This window comes from Biomphalaria glabrata, chromosome 15 (genome assembly GCF_947242115.1).
Source record: "Biomphalaria glabrata chromosome 15, xgBioGlab47.1, whole genome shotgun sequence".
NCBI classification, from domain to species: domain Eukaryota; kingdom Metazoa; phylum Mollusca; class Gastropoda; family Planorbidae; genus Biomphalaria; species Biomphalaria glabrata.
In genome coordinates this window covers 2,737,127-2,755,196 of record NC_074725.1, presented here as the reverse complement: position 1 = coordinate 2,755,196, position 18,070 = coordinate 2,737,127, and the positions used below count along the sequence as shown (strand labels likewise).

Genomic DNA, 18,070 nt, shown 5'->3' with positions numbered 1-18,070 from the left:
AAACAACCTGTGAGAACACAGTTCTGTTTGAGAGAGACCCGAGTCAATGCCTATATAAAACATTGCTGTTTCCAATGCCTTTGGCCCCCGACGCATGCTTGGCTGAACATGGCCGAAGGCCAAGGGGACACCGGGAGCCTCCGACATTTTCCTTCATTGTACCAAGCTAGCTGTGCGGGACCCGCCATTAATGTAACGGTCCCTTTGAGGAACAGCGCATGGATGTGGGATGTGTTTGTGGGGACTTTTTTCAAACCCGCCCGTGCAATGAGTGGACTCTCGTCTACCCGTGGGCATCCCCACGGGAGTCCTGTGTTGCTACCCATTTAGCCTAACCACTTCCTCTAATGGTCGTTTCCACGCGGGCGCCACGATGAGGCAGAGTAACGTGCCCGCGTGTAGCCCTAACCAGGTACGCCCATAGTTCAGTGACGGGCAAACTACGGTCCGCGGGCCAACTCTGGCCACCGGAATAGTTTAATCCGTCTCGCGACATGCTTTGTCAAATGCTTAAAATTAGTGAAAAAAAACAACACATTTTTTTTTCACATTTTAAGAATTCATGTTTTCAATACCAGATGAACCATTGGAGTAATATTGTGAATTATAGAGGATAACATCTGACAACGGAATTACTAATCAATGAGTGGTCAAACTGACCATGTGGTTCGATGATGACCACTTTTTGTCATCCAGGGGAGCTGAGGGCTTTGTACTGGGGTTTTGTGCCTCTTTGAAACAGTTTTACTTTTGACCATCAAAAGTAAATCACGTCTTAAATATTCCTTGCTAATATGCGGATCCGACAGGGATCCGACTCCGACGGGGGCCGCCTCTGAGTTTGTGTGATAACACAAACTCTCTTTGTAATCTTGTTTTTATTGATTCATGTCCATGAAAAATTATGCGAAGTCTTAATTTGATCCGAGAATGGGTGTGAGAATGGATGTGAGAGATAACATGTACAAACTTTTTACCAGACACATAGTGAGTTGCTTTATTTAAAAAAAACACACACACACATAGAAAATACATTATTTTCGAAATAAAAATTTATTTTAATTTAATATTCTTGCTTAGTATTATTATATTTTGCCATCCTATCAAAGCTATATTTGTGAAACATACTTATAAAAAAAAAATTATCAGCCACCTCTTACTTACTTAGATACCTTTAAAAATAAAATAGAACAAATTCTTTAAACTCTACTACCGTGCCCATATATCAATGCTTGGCGTAGGCTGTTGTCGGGAACTGACACACTAATGTAATAAATAACAACATTATTTTTAAAATCTTTAAAATCTCGTATTTATTTATATACAAAATAATTAAGACGGTTTATGAAGACATGAAATCGTAAACTTAACTCTAGTCCTAAACCTAAACACTTAGCGTAAGCGTCAGATTAGCTCTCATTCTAACAAAATAGATAAATCTTCTTCACCCAATACAAAACCCAACCTGAAACCTGCTCTGGCCTAAATCTTGCGATCAAAAACGTGTATCTAGAACAGCGGTTCTCAACCTTTTATGCTCGGCGACCCCTTTTTACAATCCCCCACTTAGCGACGCCCCCCCCCCTTCCCCGCACACACACACAGCAATTGAAGAATAGACAATAACAATCCATTTTTTCAATGGTCTTTGGCGACCTCTGGCAAATCATCAATCGACCCCCAAGGGGGGTCGTGATCCACAGGTTGAGAACCCCTGATCTAGAACAAATAACAACTTGTGAAACATACACAAGGCAGGATTTATGGGCGCTACTTGCGAATCTGGTCTGAATTTAGATCTAGGACCAAAAAAAAAAAAAAAAGAACAAAGAATATGACAAAAGAAGCCTACAAGATGTCATATGGTTCGCGTGAATGAAAGGTCCTCTTACGTAACCACACTTCTTGTTCAGCAAATGATAAAAAGGCAAGTTGAGTAACTCCGTATTGCAAGAGAAAACTCGGTTACTTCCCTTTGATGCATGGGAGTACACTCAATCTCTTTCCTTTTTGTTCTTCAAACTAGCATGTGAGAATGTTTCGGTTTGGTTGTTTGTGATTAAATTAATCTTTCCATCACAAACCGCCTCTATATAGATTTTGCCTTGGGTGGTTGTCTAGGGCCTAGGGGGTTTGATTGCTGTTGAGCCCTTTTTTTTAAAGTCTTTTGAACAATGGAGCACCAGCAGACTCCAAGGAGACACAGCTCATTCCTATCGGTAATAAACAATTTATTGAACTAATGTACAATATAATCAATGTGTATCACTACATCAATCCAAATCAAAAGTAGTTAACCACACACCTCCTATACCCCTATACACATTCGCGTGGATCTGTTGACCAGGCTGTCGTCATCTCGTGCTAGTCATGGTCAACATTTGAACACCCGAGGTAGAGTAAGACTCTAATTTTAGCCCAACAATGACTATAAACAATCATAGTTGGTTACACTTTCAAGAATTACTATTGTTATGACATGATTAGGAATTAGTTATTTGTTTCGGGAATAGGGTAAAGTTTTACTTAGCAACGATGAAATAAAGTGGGTTTAAAAAACAAGAACGCTCTAAGTGACGCTAACAAGAAGACGCTTATTGTAGAGCAGTACAATAGATATACGGATTTACGGACATAGCTGACATCGGACGATTCCCTTCTTGATTATAAATATATTTGTAGACCAACATCAGCGTCGACTACATATTTGATTGTTTCGGCCTTTCGCCGGTATTACTGAAGTAGTTTGAGTTCAGTGTTACTTCCAGTCAGACGTAGATCTACACTAGTTATATTTCATAGAATTAACACCGAGCGGAAGCCTTAACACTATGACACCTTGTTAAAGCGGCCACCATATTGTTCGCGCATATAACACGCGGGTTATGCACGTCTTTTTACGGACGAATGGTAATGTGCGAGTTTACAAAATGTATTAAAATTTAAAAACTCATAAACATAGCCTAACAAAAACTAAGGACATGCATGTGGCTCTTTATACTTCCTATAGTTAACTTTGAGGTTGTAAAATTTACATTCGATAGCTTTATGATCTCATTTTAAACCTCTACAAAAACAAATAGTACCTATGCAGTAGTGAAATTTTAATTTGCCAGTAATCAATTGTGACAAGTGACAAGTTTACGGATAACTTCGCACATGCGGGGTATATAAGGGTGCGGGTTGTACGATTATTATTATTTTTATATACTTATTTTGCCATTTGTGCGGGGTATACGCGTGTGCGGGGGTATATGCGCGAAAATACCGTATATGGTATTAGTTCAATGACAGTTTATGATTTTTCAGCTAATGTCTTTTTATTGTATTTAGACAAGTCAAGCTATTGGACTTGAGACAAAAAATGCGCCAACTTGACACAATCGTCATCCTAACAGCAACATATGGATGCGAGACATGGAAGTCGTCTGCCAAAATTGAGACAAGACTAAATGTGGCTCAACAAAGATGGCTAAGAAGGATCTCACGAGCTAGTTACAAGGACCGGATCTCAAACAAGGAAATCCTATGCTGAGCTGGGAGTCGAACACTTGGTGAGGTTGTGACAGAGCGTCGCATGAGGTTTGCGGGACATGTTCTCCGACAAAATGAACTACACACACCAAGAGTTACGATGACATAGGGACGTTCTCTTTATAGGCATTATGAATGATGGTCCTTTCTTACCACCTCTCATTTAAAGAATTTTAAAAAATGTATCAATATTGGTTGAAATGCATATGCATTTTTTAAAAAAGGGCATGCTTTCGATTGATAATATCTAGTTACCATTTCGGGCTTGATTAACGCGATGTTAAAATCGGATTTTCAGTATTTCAATATATTTTTGGCACCCCCGAAAGGAGAATAGACGCTATTTGTTTTGTGTGGTTTGTCTGTTCGTTCGTCCGTCCCGTTAAGATATCGTAAACTAGAAAAGATTTTGAGAATCCGACGTCATGATGTTTTAGACAATTCAAAGTTCTGATGCAACGTCCACTAGCTATTTACCATATATTATAACATATTTATGCAATCGGTTTTAGATTTTTGTGAAATATTTTTTTTTTACAATTGTAAAAGTTTTGTCATACTAATTGCTACATAAAAAAATGTTGTTTTTTTTTAAAGAGGAAACATCTATTTAATATATATATATATATAAGTGGAACATAATTTAAAATAGCAATTAATAAGTAGTTTTTCATATTGTCGCGTAAACTGCAGTTTGACATAAGTGGCATGGAACACTTAACTAAAGAATAAGTTGTTTTTAAATTCTGAGGCCTTTGTTTAATTGAATATTTACAAAACAATTAGATAATCCTTATATGACATCCGTTACGCCGGGTTCACATCTATTTTCACTTTCACCTATCCCTTGGTCTGCCTGACCGTTGGGGCACCACACAACACCTGTCAACCTTCTTTCTCCATTCTTCTCTGTCATTTGCCTTTGTTGTAATTTCATTCTGATATTATTTCTGAAAATATTGAAACTTGCCTTTTTACCTGCCTTGGTGGACCACTTCGGGGGGCTGATTTTGAGTTTGTGTTTCCACACAAACTGTCTTTGTAACCTTGTTTTGTTTTTAAACATGTTTCGGAATGTCCATCCGATTTTAAGATAAGTACATCCTTGCTAGAACCTCACGCAGGACGGCGTGAAATGTGGTGGAAAGGGTTTGAACCCGGTGCTCTCGACAGTCCAGAGCGCATACCACACAACCAGACAGCCATTCCTAGCTCACAGACGGACTAAAAGATAGCACAATTACAGTTAAAATATTTAGCTGCGGGAGGCAAGAAATAAAGGAATAATGAAATGTGTAAAACCCCACAATGTCGAGATAACTGTCCTCAAGTCTGCCAAGCATTGATCACGTGATTACTGACGTTCACAAAATTAGCATACACACACTATCAAGACAAGGCAACGTTCCGACCGGGTCAGAGGTCACAGTTCAAAGCGAGTCCACGGACAGTGGCAGAAGCCAACTCCGAATCAAACAGGCGAAGTATTTTAATGCTTTTGTAAATAAACAGCCTTGCGCCTTTCTCACCGAAGTGTCTTTTTGAAATATTAAATCCCCCTCCCTTTTTTTTTTTTAAATATTTTAAACCTAAGACATTTTTTATGGAAACCAGACAGACTGTACACATTCATTTTTTGATGCTAAAAAAATTCTCTGTTATAGGGTTCTTCAACGGATAGAGTAAAAAAAAAATTTTCTCTCAAATCTCAGACAAGATAAATAATGTGTTCGCCTTGTCTTATTAGTTTCGGACGTTTCTTCTGAGATGTAGATTATTTCCTCCCTGTACAAACGTCTAGCATGACGATGGGGAGTAGGGACGAGAAGGGTTCAAACTCGGGTTTATCCTGACTATAGCCAGGAGCGCACACTACGCGACCAGGAAGCCATCCATTTGATTTGGTGAGACTATTCGCAAACTGGAGAAAATGTGTTATTTAATTCGAACATTGAGATGTCTTATAAATTAAAGGTAAGATAATTATGTACTACACGTATTCACGCGAGTGAATTTAGCCGTGCATATTAATTAGATAGTTAAACTCTTCTAAGTCATTGTTGTTTTTTTCTGGCTGATTCAGGCAACCCACTACATACATTAACAGCACTTGGTAAGATAAAGAACTTTTGTGAGTTTGTCCTAGCCTATAGACAAAGAAATCTTTTTGAGTATTTTATAAAGTGATTTTGTATTAGAAAATCTTAATTGACCATCGGCGGACAATGGTTATGCTTTTCTTGTCAGTGGCAAAATATGTAGGTCACAGCTGGGGATGCGTAGCCACGGGGAATTCCGCATGTGAATATTTATTGTTTGTGTGTGTGTCTATGTGCGTCATTTTTTTGTATAAAGATTTGCCCCCGAAATGTGTATTTATTTATTTACTAGCATTACCCACCGGCTACACCCGGTTATTTATTTCCAGGCTATAAATTATTTATTTGACCATGGACCCCCTCCTATTTTTGTTCTTACTTATAACAATACTGTCCATACCGGCGTCAGCAAGGACATCACTGTTCGTATAGAGGGACTTCTTATGGTCCGGCAGTTACGCTGGGTAGGGCAAGTATCCCGAATGGGAGACGAACGTATGCCAAAGGCAGTCTTTTTTGGTGAGCTAAAAGGTGGTCGACGTAACAGTCGCCCCACGGAAACGCTTCAAAGACCAGCTTAGGCGTCAACTTTCCTTGGCTTACATAGAAGAGAGCACCTGGTTGCATGCGGCCTCAGAACGAGACAGCTGGAGGTCACTCACGAAGGCCTCGGAATACACATTTGAGACCGAAAAAAAATCCGCTGCCGAGGACAAACGCAGACAGCGAAAAAGAAATCTAAATAGACCACCTGCGGACAATGGTTATGCTTGCCCTGAAGTGGCACAATATGTAGGTCACAGCTGGGGCTGTGCAGCCACGGGAAATACTTCACTCCTCACTAATCTTCGGACTCGAAGACAAGCCTTATTATTATTATTATTATTATTATAACAATATAGGCCTACAGATATAAAGTTAAACGCTCCCCAATACATTCTATAGGTCAGCTAATTCTAATAAATATTACGTTGAACTGGACCAGCCCGTAAATTCGATTTTATTTAATTATATGCTGACTTGTCTATTTGTTTATTTTTTTTAAAATAAGTATTACCTTTTATTATTATTATTATTTGTATAGCACTTTCATACTATTTGTTTAAATATTGATACTCTATGTATCTTATAAATTAATTATCCGACTCATAGATTATAGGGGATGAATTATGATGTAGGTTCTAGGAGATAATGTATAGATTTAAGACAGCTCAATGCTATTTAATCATTGGTTCAGTCTGGTCAAATGGATATATGCCTATGCATATATGGTTTGATAGAATAGTAAATAAAACCCAACATATGGCGCGCACATTTAGTTTATAGAGAAATGAATCCTTTTATTTTTAAGGAAAATGGTTGAAATTCAGTTTCCTGTCTGCTAATGCACTTATTTATCTTTTTTTTTTCCTTTACCCCACACAACTTTACCCCACACAACTTTGCCCCACACAACTGTGACAAAACGAATTTCCCCATTTTTTTTTCTATTCCTAAGGCGGAACACATTTACAATCTGCTGTGGTAGGGTTCTGCTGGGGGGGAAAAATCTGCCCGTCTTTGTGCGCGCGCCCAACTCACGGTCGATAATACGCTTCGCTTGCCCGACCTAGGAACCCCCACGCTGCCATTATGAACCGGCCCGATCAATATTGCAGCCAATAGTTTATAGGGAATCCCCGGGCATTTAGGATTTAGTGAGGGGTGGAAGCTTTCAATTTTGCTTTCTTTCTTCCGCGTTCGATTTTTTTTTTTTTTTACATTAACTGTGAGCGTTCAAGAAGGGAGTACAAGGCCGTGTGTGCGTTTACGAATGCGTTCGTCTGCTAGAAAGGATTTTGTTCGCGAGCAGGGGTTTAGCATAACTGTCCAGAATATTTTTTTTTCCTTTGGAGAGGATGGTTTTAAAAAAAAAATGAAAGCCTAATTAAAAAATTCGTCTGCACCGCCTGCAACTTGTTCACTCCTGCTATCAGCAGACGTGAGCGTTTGTTGTGATTTTGACCTAACATTCGACAGTTGGAGTTCGCTGATTGACAGAAAGGGACTTATATTTCTAAGGGATTCCAGACTTGGGATTATAAAGAGGTAGAGCTGACTAGATTTCTGAACGTAAGTAAAAGTTCTTCCAATTATTATTCTATCTTCGTCTTTGTTGTATTGAAATGTTAGATCTACATGACAGCTATATGCACGCGACAAGGCGACATGCTAAATGAAATGATGTTATCTAAATATAGATTACAGAACGATAACTCTGTCGAGCTAAAATAGATTTCTGCATGTTTAACGTTGGATTGAAGAAAGCTCGAAAGTTATCATTGAATTGAAAGGCTGGGTTTATTTTGTTCTTTGTGTGTGTTTGTTGTGTACACGTGCAGACGTCAGTTCCAGTGAAAGTAGATCTAAGTAAAAATTGTTTGCAGACGACAGATCCTTCCGCGTGATTCATTCATTCATTCGAGCAGGCGTAAAACTTGGGAGTACTATGATTAGTAGCGCGTACGGGGCGCTGTGAACTGTGCGTGCATGTGTGTGTGAGAGAGAATGAGAGTGTGTGTTGTGTTTGCGAGGGAGTGTGTCAGTGTAAGAGATACTCTTCATGTAACATGTGTGAATGTTGTGTGTCCGTGAACGGAGCACTCACATATAGAATAGATCTATGTTGCTTTTAATAGAACACTGGACCTTATTCACTCTAAGATTGAGGTGCGACGCTGAAGCTGACGCATTAACCCTGTTGACTGTATAAAGCCATGCATATGACACATACACCAGACCACACGTTTATTTCAGTATACATGCACCACAGTTCGTTTATCCTACTTTTGTTTGAGTCATTATACTGCCGTACTACAACACTTCCCTTTTTCTAAGTTCAGACTCGGATGTTTAGATACCTACTATTAAATCATATTGAGGTTTTGCTTGCACGCCGTTTAGTTATGTAGCAGAACCCGCTCCAAAGACTTTTTTTTTTGCTACAGTCAGTGCGACTCCAGATGTCTGGGTCACACGTCACGGATTACCATCTGAACTGACCGGTAAGTGGACTTGATGTTGAGCATGCTTAGCCACCGTGGTGTTTCATTGATTGATTCGTCTATATCGCAGACTATTTTACACAAACTTAAGTTACTTTGGTTCAAAGAAAAAGAATATCTTAAAACTAGAGTTCTTGCTTTTTTTTTTCCTGAAAGGAATTTTTAAACTGCTGATTCACAAGAAGAATCTTAAACGTATTTTTTTTTCATACATGTCAGAACAACTTAGATCTTAGACATTGTTTATCTGTTGGAAACATTTTGAAACTTAAAAAAACAAATGTATGAAATTGCTGAGCACAGTCTATACGATGCCCGGTCAAAGTAGGAAATAGCGCAATTATTTATACAGACCTCAGTAATAAGGTTAGTTCTTACTTGGCATGAAGAATAGTTGATTGGAGTCTGGAAACTTTAATGTATTTTGACGTTTTTTTGTCTGTCATTGTCAGCTGTGATAATAAATCTAGACTTTTAATAAGTTATAAAGTTAATTAACTAGTAACAACCAAATATATATATATACTAGCCGGATATGACCCGCGGAACTCTTTAAGGGTACCGTGTGAGTGCACGGCAGACCTAATAGTCCTATCACATTAGTTTTCTTAGGTGGTATTAAATTAACACAAATACGCTTTACAAAAATTGAATATTTTAATATCACAAACTAGAATTGTAAAATATATATACATATATACATACATATATATATATATATATATATATATATATATATATATATATATATATATATATATATATATATATATATACTAGCCGGATATGACCCGCGGAACTCTTTAAGGGAACCGTGCGGATGCGTGGCAGACCCAATAGTCCTATCACATTAGTTTTCTTAGGTGGTATTAAATTAACACAAATACGCTTTACAAAAATTGAATATTTTAATATCACCAACTACAATTGTAAAATAAAGTGACACACACAGTACTTGTATTTTAAAAAAAAAGACTTTTTGTAAAACGACACAATAGAATCAGTTTTTATAACAAACTCCCAGATATAAAGTATTGAAAAGAAACACAATCAACAACTGGCCCCCAAATTTTCACTTTAACAACTTTTTATACTCTGCAATTTCAAAATACTTATGGAAAAATCTGAATTCTCTTTTCTGTGCGAGACGTATTCTACATGTTAGCTCCCTTTAGGACTTATTTTTATCTCGAATAACAGCATACGGGGAATTCGAGAAGAAATGTGAATCAAAAAAATTTTTTTGGGCTGCTGTTGGCAACCTTATCACGTATTACCGTAGACATGTATGCTTTCTTTAGGGATTTTAAATGTTTTTTTGTTTTGTTTTAAGTCTGCCTAGTTAAGGTTTCACACTGAAGTCATATTTTGAAAAAAGCATCTATTTGTTCCGTAGCTTAATTTTTCTCTAAAACTCGAATTTCACACAAAGTTCAAGAACATTGTTTGCTTTATAAGTTTCACACGTTCTTTTAGCACTGAAAATAATTACGTCATCTTCCAAACCTTCTGCAGAACGCCAGGGGATGGAAGTGGTCAGGGTTTGAACTCGGGATCGTCGTGGCGGTAGTCCGAAACGTATACAACACTACCAGATGTATTTATAAGGTATTTATTTCAAGCGTAAAAGTGCAACAACATGGCCTCCCGGATGTGATGATCACTCTTTGTTTTTAAACTTCCCACTTACCCCCGCCACTCGTAACGTCTGGTGTACGTAACTTCCGGTTTCACGTTGTGTAAATATTGGGGCTAAGACTTTATCCTGTGATGTCAAATAAAGTGATGCCCTGAGCACGTCTAGATCTACAGCTCATTAGTACAGTGCTTCCTAACATGCGGCCTGCGGACCTGAAGTGGACTGCAAGCTTTCTTCTTCAATGATCTCATTATGAATGTCTTTAAGACCTTAAACAAGTAGTTCTTTAACACCATGACTCAAGGGAGTATAAACGATGACTTCATAATTAAAAATCTTTTAAAATCAAGAAATTGTGTTTTTTTCATGTAAGGCTGAATTCATTAAAAAAAAAATATCAAGACTTTCTAGTTATATCTGTAGATCGATTTACTAAGAACAGAAGAAATTTAGTAGGCATGATCTTATCTTATAAGTTACAGATGTTACTTAAAAGATGAAGATAATTACGTCCTATACGTATCAATGTGTCAGTCAAATGTACTTAGTCATTGGTTTTCCTAGCTGATTCAGGCAACCCGTTCCATGATCCAAGCGTATTTGATAAGAAATATGCTTTAAACTTTATGTCTTTTGGAGTATTTTTATTAAGTTGTGTGCGTTTTTATGTTGTTTTTTTTTTTTTTGTTGTTTTTTTGACTTTGTAAATTATGGTTTAGTGTTCTTTGTCTTTCCATAACATTCAAGATCTACTGTTCTTATCGTAAATACAGAACAAATATTTATATGATAATGATAACGTATTGAGTAGCAGGATGAAAAGCATGTGAAGTAACTTGTTGAAAGAGGTTTTGTGTGACTTACTGAATGATATGTTTAATGACATAAATATTTAAATTCCCAACGACTTGACCAGTTGAAAGACACGTAAGACGTTCAGTAGCCGGTTGAATGCTAAGCTGAATGATACGTTAAATTTCATGCTAAATGACAAGTTGTATGACATCGTAAATGACGTGTTGCAAAGCTTTTTGAATGATCCAGTGACTGACACGTTGAATGACGGATTACATTGACTTTAAATGGTATGTTGAATGACGTATGAAATAACCTTTAAATGGTATGTTAAATGACGTATTGGCTTACCTTTAAATGGTATGTTGAATGTCGTATTAAATTACCCTTAAATGGTATGTTGAATGATGTATAAGATTACCTTTAAATGGTATGTTGAATGATGTATAAGATTACCTTTAAATGGTATGTTGAATGATGTATAAGATTACCTTTAAATGGTATGTTGAATGATGTATAAGATTACCTTTAAATGATATGTTGAATGACGTATTAAATTACCTTTAAATGATATGTTGAATGACGTATTAATTACATGGTATGTTGAATGACGTATTAGCTTACCTTTAAATGGCATGTTGAATGACGTATTAGCTTACCTTTACATTGTATGTTGAATGACGTATTAAATTACCTTTAAATGGTATGTCGAATGATTACATTTCATCCATGCAGACTACGTTTTTGTTTTTCGGACTCTGATTGTAGACTTTTATTAAAAACAAAACCAAAGCCTCCAGATGTTGTGACTTCTTTAAAAATTGAATTGAAAACAGAACGCAGATTATGCTCCCACCCGTTGAACATTGGATTTGTTCTTATCATTTTGAAACAAGAGCTTTCCTGTTAGTTCAAGTTATTGTTAGCTATGCCCACGTTATAACGTATTTCATTAAGTGACAATCTCTCTGGAAGTATTTCTGCTAGAACTTATTACCATTGATATCCCCCATTGCCAGTTAAGTGCATAAGTTCCCCTTTCACATTTTACGATCAATAGGGCAGATGATGTAAAGGTCATCTGTTTCTACAGCCCACAGATTTACGAGGGTGTCAAGCTGCCAACACAATAACCAACCGCCTTTACTTTTACCCAACTAATGTCAGGTACCCATTTGATCTGGGTGGAATCATAGAGGCAGAGGCGCCCTAAAGATCCCGAAATTACAAATCCCAGTCATCTACAGAATTCGAACCCGGGATCCTGGTTCGGAAGCCAAGCGCTTTAACTTTTATCATTCAGCCTCGTCAAGTGTATGTGTCACTGGTTTTTTTTTTTCTTCTTGAGACGGGGTATAATCTGGTGTGACTAATTAAACCAATTCTGGAGCGGCCAAGTTTGCCACAATTCGTGCATGTATCTGCATCTGTTTTACGGCTAGTTGATAGGGCAGCTTTCTTTGTCTTTCTCTTGACTAAGGCAGCTTCGTTTCTTTTGCTCTCGGCGAGGTTTGTACCAGCATCTTCAGTCTGTCTACATGCATGCCGACCTTGACCTATTTCCTCCCACATATTTTCATTGTTACCTGTAGTTCTCATGTCTCACTTGCAGACATCTCTGTAGGTTAGTCTTGGGTGGCCCTAGGACTTAACTCCTTCCGCAAGATCAGCATAAGGGATGTCTTGGAAAGGTTTCTTCAGCGATTGCAAAAATCTCATAAGAGTATCTGGGAAAATGCCAAATTGACCACGGCAGCCTAAATGCTAGTCTATAAGGACTCTTCTTTATAGTAGTGAGAGCTGGTCAACATACATGTACCAAAAGCATAGACTTAAAAGTTTTAAGTTGCCTGTGAGGCATGATGTGCATCTCCTGGAGTGATAGTGTCAGAACTTCCTCACAGGCACTCAAACAAATGCAAGATGGAAATAGTGAAAGAGAAGAGGATTGAACCATGGGAAGGGATGTGAAAAAAAAAAAGGAAAGTTGGACGACGGGATATGTACTAGCTTCTGGTGTATTTATTTAACCAGATGTCTTTATTTAACCAGATGTCTTTATTTAACCAGATGTCTTTATTTAACCAGATGTCTTTATTTAACCAGATGTCTTTATTTAACCAGATGTATTTATTTTAACCAGATGTCTTTATTTAACCAGATGTATTTCAGCCAAACGTATTAGTTTATTTAAACTAGATGTATCTAGTAATACAAAAGTTTTTATTTAATTAGTAGCTAACTGTTCCCTGAATGAACGTCTTTGCAAGCGCAAAAGACAGTAATATGGCCATAGAGTTTTAAGTAGTTAGCAGATTATCGTGGGGTCCAATCGATATAATAAACCTGTCTCTAATCTCTTTTGTGATGTGTTACTTTGGTGTGATACCAAGGATCTTTCTGTAGCATTATGTATATAATTCAATACTTGTTTTTTTTTTGGTTTCATTGTAATTGATTTGCCAACTCAAGTATTATTGTAATCATATTCTCGTGTCGTAATTTGTGTTTGATACTTTATATAATTACTTGTGATTCATGTTCAGTTTCCTAAACGATCATTAAAAGATGTTCTTTACGCCTTTTGTCATTCTGAACTACTGCACGTGCTGTGAGATGTATAATTATTGCTTGGGGCAGAAACAAGGAATCACGAAGATTAATTATCAGTTTTATTGTTGATTGATTGATGAGGAGAAATGAAGACTACTCAATGTTGTCCGACACTTGCTGGAAGTGTACACCTCTGACCGCCCACCCAGTTCCACTGCCTGAAGGCGGTGTTGGGCTGATTGTAATGATCACGAACACATATCAAGCACACACTCTCTCTCTCTCTCTCTTTCTCTCTCTCTCTCTCTCTCTCTCACGCCTACAAACTCTCACACACACCCACATCTAAAGCAAGCATTATAAACACACATCCTAGATCTAGAAGCGCTTGCCATAAGCGCGTCAATAGATTTCCAATAGCGTGCCTTGATCTCTTAACGCGTGCCTAGATCTCTGATGGCATGGCTAACTCTCTGAGCGCTTGCCTAGATCTCTGAGCGTTTGCCTAGTTCTCTGATCGCGTCCATAAATTTCGAAGAACATGCCTAGATCTCGGAGATCATGCCTAGATCTCGGAGAGCATGCCTAGATCTCGGAGATCATGCCTAGATCTCGGAGAACATGCCTAGATCTCGGAGATCATGCCTAGATCTCGGAAAACATGCTTAGATCTCGGAGATCATGCCTAGATCTCGGAGATCATGCCTAGATCTCGGAGATCATGCCTAGATCTCGGAGAACATGCCTAGATCTCGGAGATCATGCCTAGATCTCGGAGATCATGCCTAGATCTCGGAAAACATGCTTAGATCTCGGAAAACATGCCTAGATCTCGGAGATCATGCCTAGATCTCGAAGAGCATGCCTAGATCTCGGAGAGCATGCCTAGATCTCGAAGAGCATGCCTAGATCTCGAAGAGCATGCCTAGATCTCTATATACTTTGTGAACTTCTGCTTCATGCCTAGATCTCTAAGATCATGCCTAGATCTCGAAGAGCATGGCCTAGATCTCGAAGAGCATGCCTAGATCTCTATATACTTTGTGAACTTCTGCTTCCGCACATGCGTGGGAGGCTAGTAGAGTGCCGGGCCGAGAGGAGAGGCCAAGTTAGGGGAAGTAATCTAGACCGGGATAATGATCAAGACAAACAGAGTTACAGTACTTTCCCTTGACAAACAGGAGAATTGCTCACGTGAGAAATTTGTTTTGTTTTCATTTCATTGCTTCATAGATGTACATGCTCAGTGCTTCATAGATGTACCTACTCAGTGCTTCATAGATGTACATGTTCAGTGCTTCATAGATGTACATGTTCAGTGCTTCATAGATGTACATGTTCAGTGCTTCATAGATGTACATGTTCAGTCCTTGTGACTTTTGGTCAGTTTGACGCTTTCTTTCTATGGTTCCATGTTAGATGAAAATATATTTGGTCTTAATTAGCTACTTAGACAAATATAATGATTTACTAGACATATATCTTTTATATATAATAATAATATATTATATCTTTTATATGTCAACTTTAAAACTTAAAAAAATCACACATTAAAAATAATAATTTAATAATAATTTTATTTATAAAGCGCTGTTAACAAAAAAAATGTAGGCTCAAGGCGCTGTAATAACATTACAAACACAAACACGACAGCTAAAATGACAAACTAATCTAAAAAAGTTTTAAACAGATAGGTCTTAATGTTCTTCTTAAAAGTGGTGTAGCATGTTGTCTGTCTGAGATCAATGGGGAGTGAGTTACATTGAATCATCATCGAATTAGCGAACTATAAATCTTTCCATTCGCTTATTCATTAGGACATTATTGAAAGAAGCCATGTTATCGTGATCCATTCGTTAGTGTTTCGGTTCTGGTGGAGGATAACTCGAGACAGAAAACTCAGTTCATCCTGTATGCATGTCAATTAACTCACACAGACACTTGAATAAAAGTCTGAAACCTGTTGTATCCTGAGATGAACTCCTATTGAAAAATCAGAGCAGGAAGGACTAGTCCTCCCGTAGTGCTCTGGCAAGAAACTTAGCCGTCCGGCGTAGTGCCTCATAGCTACCATACAAGTCGAGTGACTGCACAGGCAAGTCCCCCCTTAGCTCGCGGAGCTGGGGACACTCGTACAAGACATGCGACACTGTTTCGACGCTCTCTCCACAGTGACGGCATCGGGAGTCAAAGTTAGTGCGGAACCGGGCAAAGTATGCCCCAATAGGACAGTGTTCCGTCCTGCACTGCGCAACTATTGACTGCTCTGACCTCCTCAGTCGCCACCATGGATCGTCGCGATCTGGGTGACGCATGCGCTGCCAGACACCACGTGCTCTGTCGGATTCCTCCCAGGACTTTAACCATGCATCAACATGCATCAATACATTCTCAATACAGATGATGTAAAGGTCAACTGTTTCTGCGGCCCACGGTTGACGAAGGTGTCATGTGGCCAGCACAACCACAAAACCGCCTTTACTTTTTCTTAACTATTGTAAGGTTGCCAATAGAGCTATTACAAATATATTTAATACGAGACACACATTTATTCACAATGTGCTAAAGCTTTTTTAACATATATCATAACCCAAATAAATCTTCAAAATTTACATGATCTTTATTTCCAGAGATGTTTCTTCTCTTGTATACTTAATCTTATATAATTGTCAGTTAGGTAGTATTTCGTTGATATTAAATAGTATTACTATTATTATATTTTTAGGTTAATCACCTTTCAATTGTTTATGGTATAATACTTGTGAATTATGAGAACTTACAAATAAAAATCTATATTAAAAAAAGCCCACAAAAGAGGCATATAAAGCCCAAAAAAGAGGCAAAGAAAAGAGGCCTAAGGCCCAACGATTCCTATGATGATAAAGCTAAAATTGAATAGCGCAAATTCTGAGGTTTCCTAAAAAAAAAAAAAACTAATTGCCAAGAAAAAAAAAAACAACGTCCGCCATTGCTAATGCTAGAGACTGATCTCTGCAACAAAGTAATTCGTTGGAAAATTCTCTAGTGACCGACTAAGACAGAAACATGAGATCTCTTGATCCTAAAATTGTTTGATCTTCTTTCACTTGATTTCTTTTCACATAGTTAATAAAAGTGATGTCAACATTTAAATATATATATATATATATATATATATATATATATAAAACAAATAAGAAAAAGACAATGTTAACGCAGTACATAGACTAACATTGCAACGATACAATGAAGCAGGGCCGTTGCACAAGGAGGACAAGCAAACTCCTGAAGCGTTCCATATATTTTTTGGGGGAAAAAATTATCGCCAGATCAAACAAACTGGAAAGAATAATCCATCTTATATTATATCTAGTCCTCTAAACTCATGAGCTCACTGCAATGCTGTTTGGCGCCAGTCTTGGGTTGACCACAAGTTAACATCTGGTAACCGTACCAGTCTGTCCACTTGTGGAGTTCGGCAACTTGGATGTCCAGGAGCATTGTTGATTAGCCCAGATTTAAGTGTTGGACATAAAACATCAGATCAATAGGACTATAGGCTGATCTGTCAGCTGGTGAAAGATCCAATAAAATCATTAACTAGGAATAATTTTGATTCTTCGCTGTTTGTAATGAACATGAAAAAAACTGATCTTGTTTTGACCACTCGCTAATGCTCATACATCTGCGACTATGACTTTATAATTGATGAACTCCATCGGGTATATTATAATGAACAGTGTATTTTGATCATGAACTATATACACCTTCTCAATAACCTTGACTGTTCAACAGTAGTATATAGTCTGGACATGGATGCGTTAACCTGTTTGTCTTGTGTGTTATTATAAGTATGGACAGTAGTCACAGTATAGAGGGACTTCTTTTGGTCCGACAGTTACGCAGGGTAGGGCACGTATCCCGAATGGGAGACGAACGTATGCCAAAGGCGGTCTTTTTTGGTGAGCTTAAAGGTGGTCGACGTAACAGAGGCGCCCCACGGAAACGCTTAGGCGTCAACTTTCCTTGGCTGACATAGAAGAGAGCACCTGGTTGCATGCGGCCTCAGAACGAGACAGCTGGAGGTCACTCACGAAGGCCGCGGGATACACATTTGAGACCAAAAGAAAATCTGCTGCCGAGGACAAACGCAGACACGGCGAAAATCTAAATCGACCACCTGCGGACAATGGTTATGCTTGCCCTGGAGGTGGCAAAAATTTGTAGGTCACAGCTGGGACTGCGCAGCCACGGCAGATACTGTATCCCTCACTAATCTTCGGACTCGAAGACTAGCCTTATTATTATTATTATTATTGTAAGTGAAAGTATAATCTGAATAAAAAAAAACACAAAAAAAACAATAGTATCTTAGCCATAGTAGGCCTAAAAGCCATACATTACTCAATAGACACAAAAAAACACAA

The 18,070-nt window shown here is 38.0% G+C and overlaps 1 protein-coding gene and 1 pseudogene across 1 annotated transcript in view; both read left to right on the top strand.

Moving 5' to 3' along the window:
* The first annotated feature begins 7,444 nt into the window (after nt 1-7,444).
* Nucleotides 7,445-18,070, top strand: part of LOC106076612 (ras-associated and pleckstrin homology domains-containing protein 1-like) — a 113,785-nt gene continuing 103,159 nt past the window's right edge. The window contains exon 1 of the mRNA XM_056012374.1: nt 7,445-7,745. The gene's annotated coding sequence lies outside the window, so the exon portion shown is untranslated. The remainder of the gene's footprint in view (nt 7,746-18,070) is intronic.
* Nucleotides 16,851-16,948, top strand: LOC129923223 (U6 spliceosomal RNA; annotated as a pseudogene).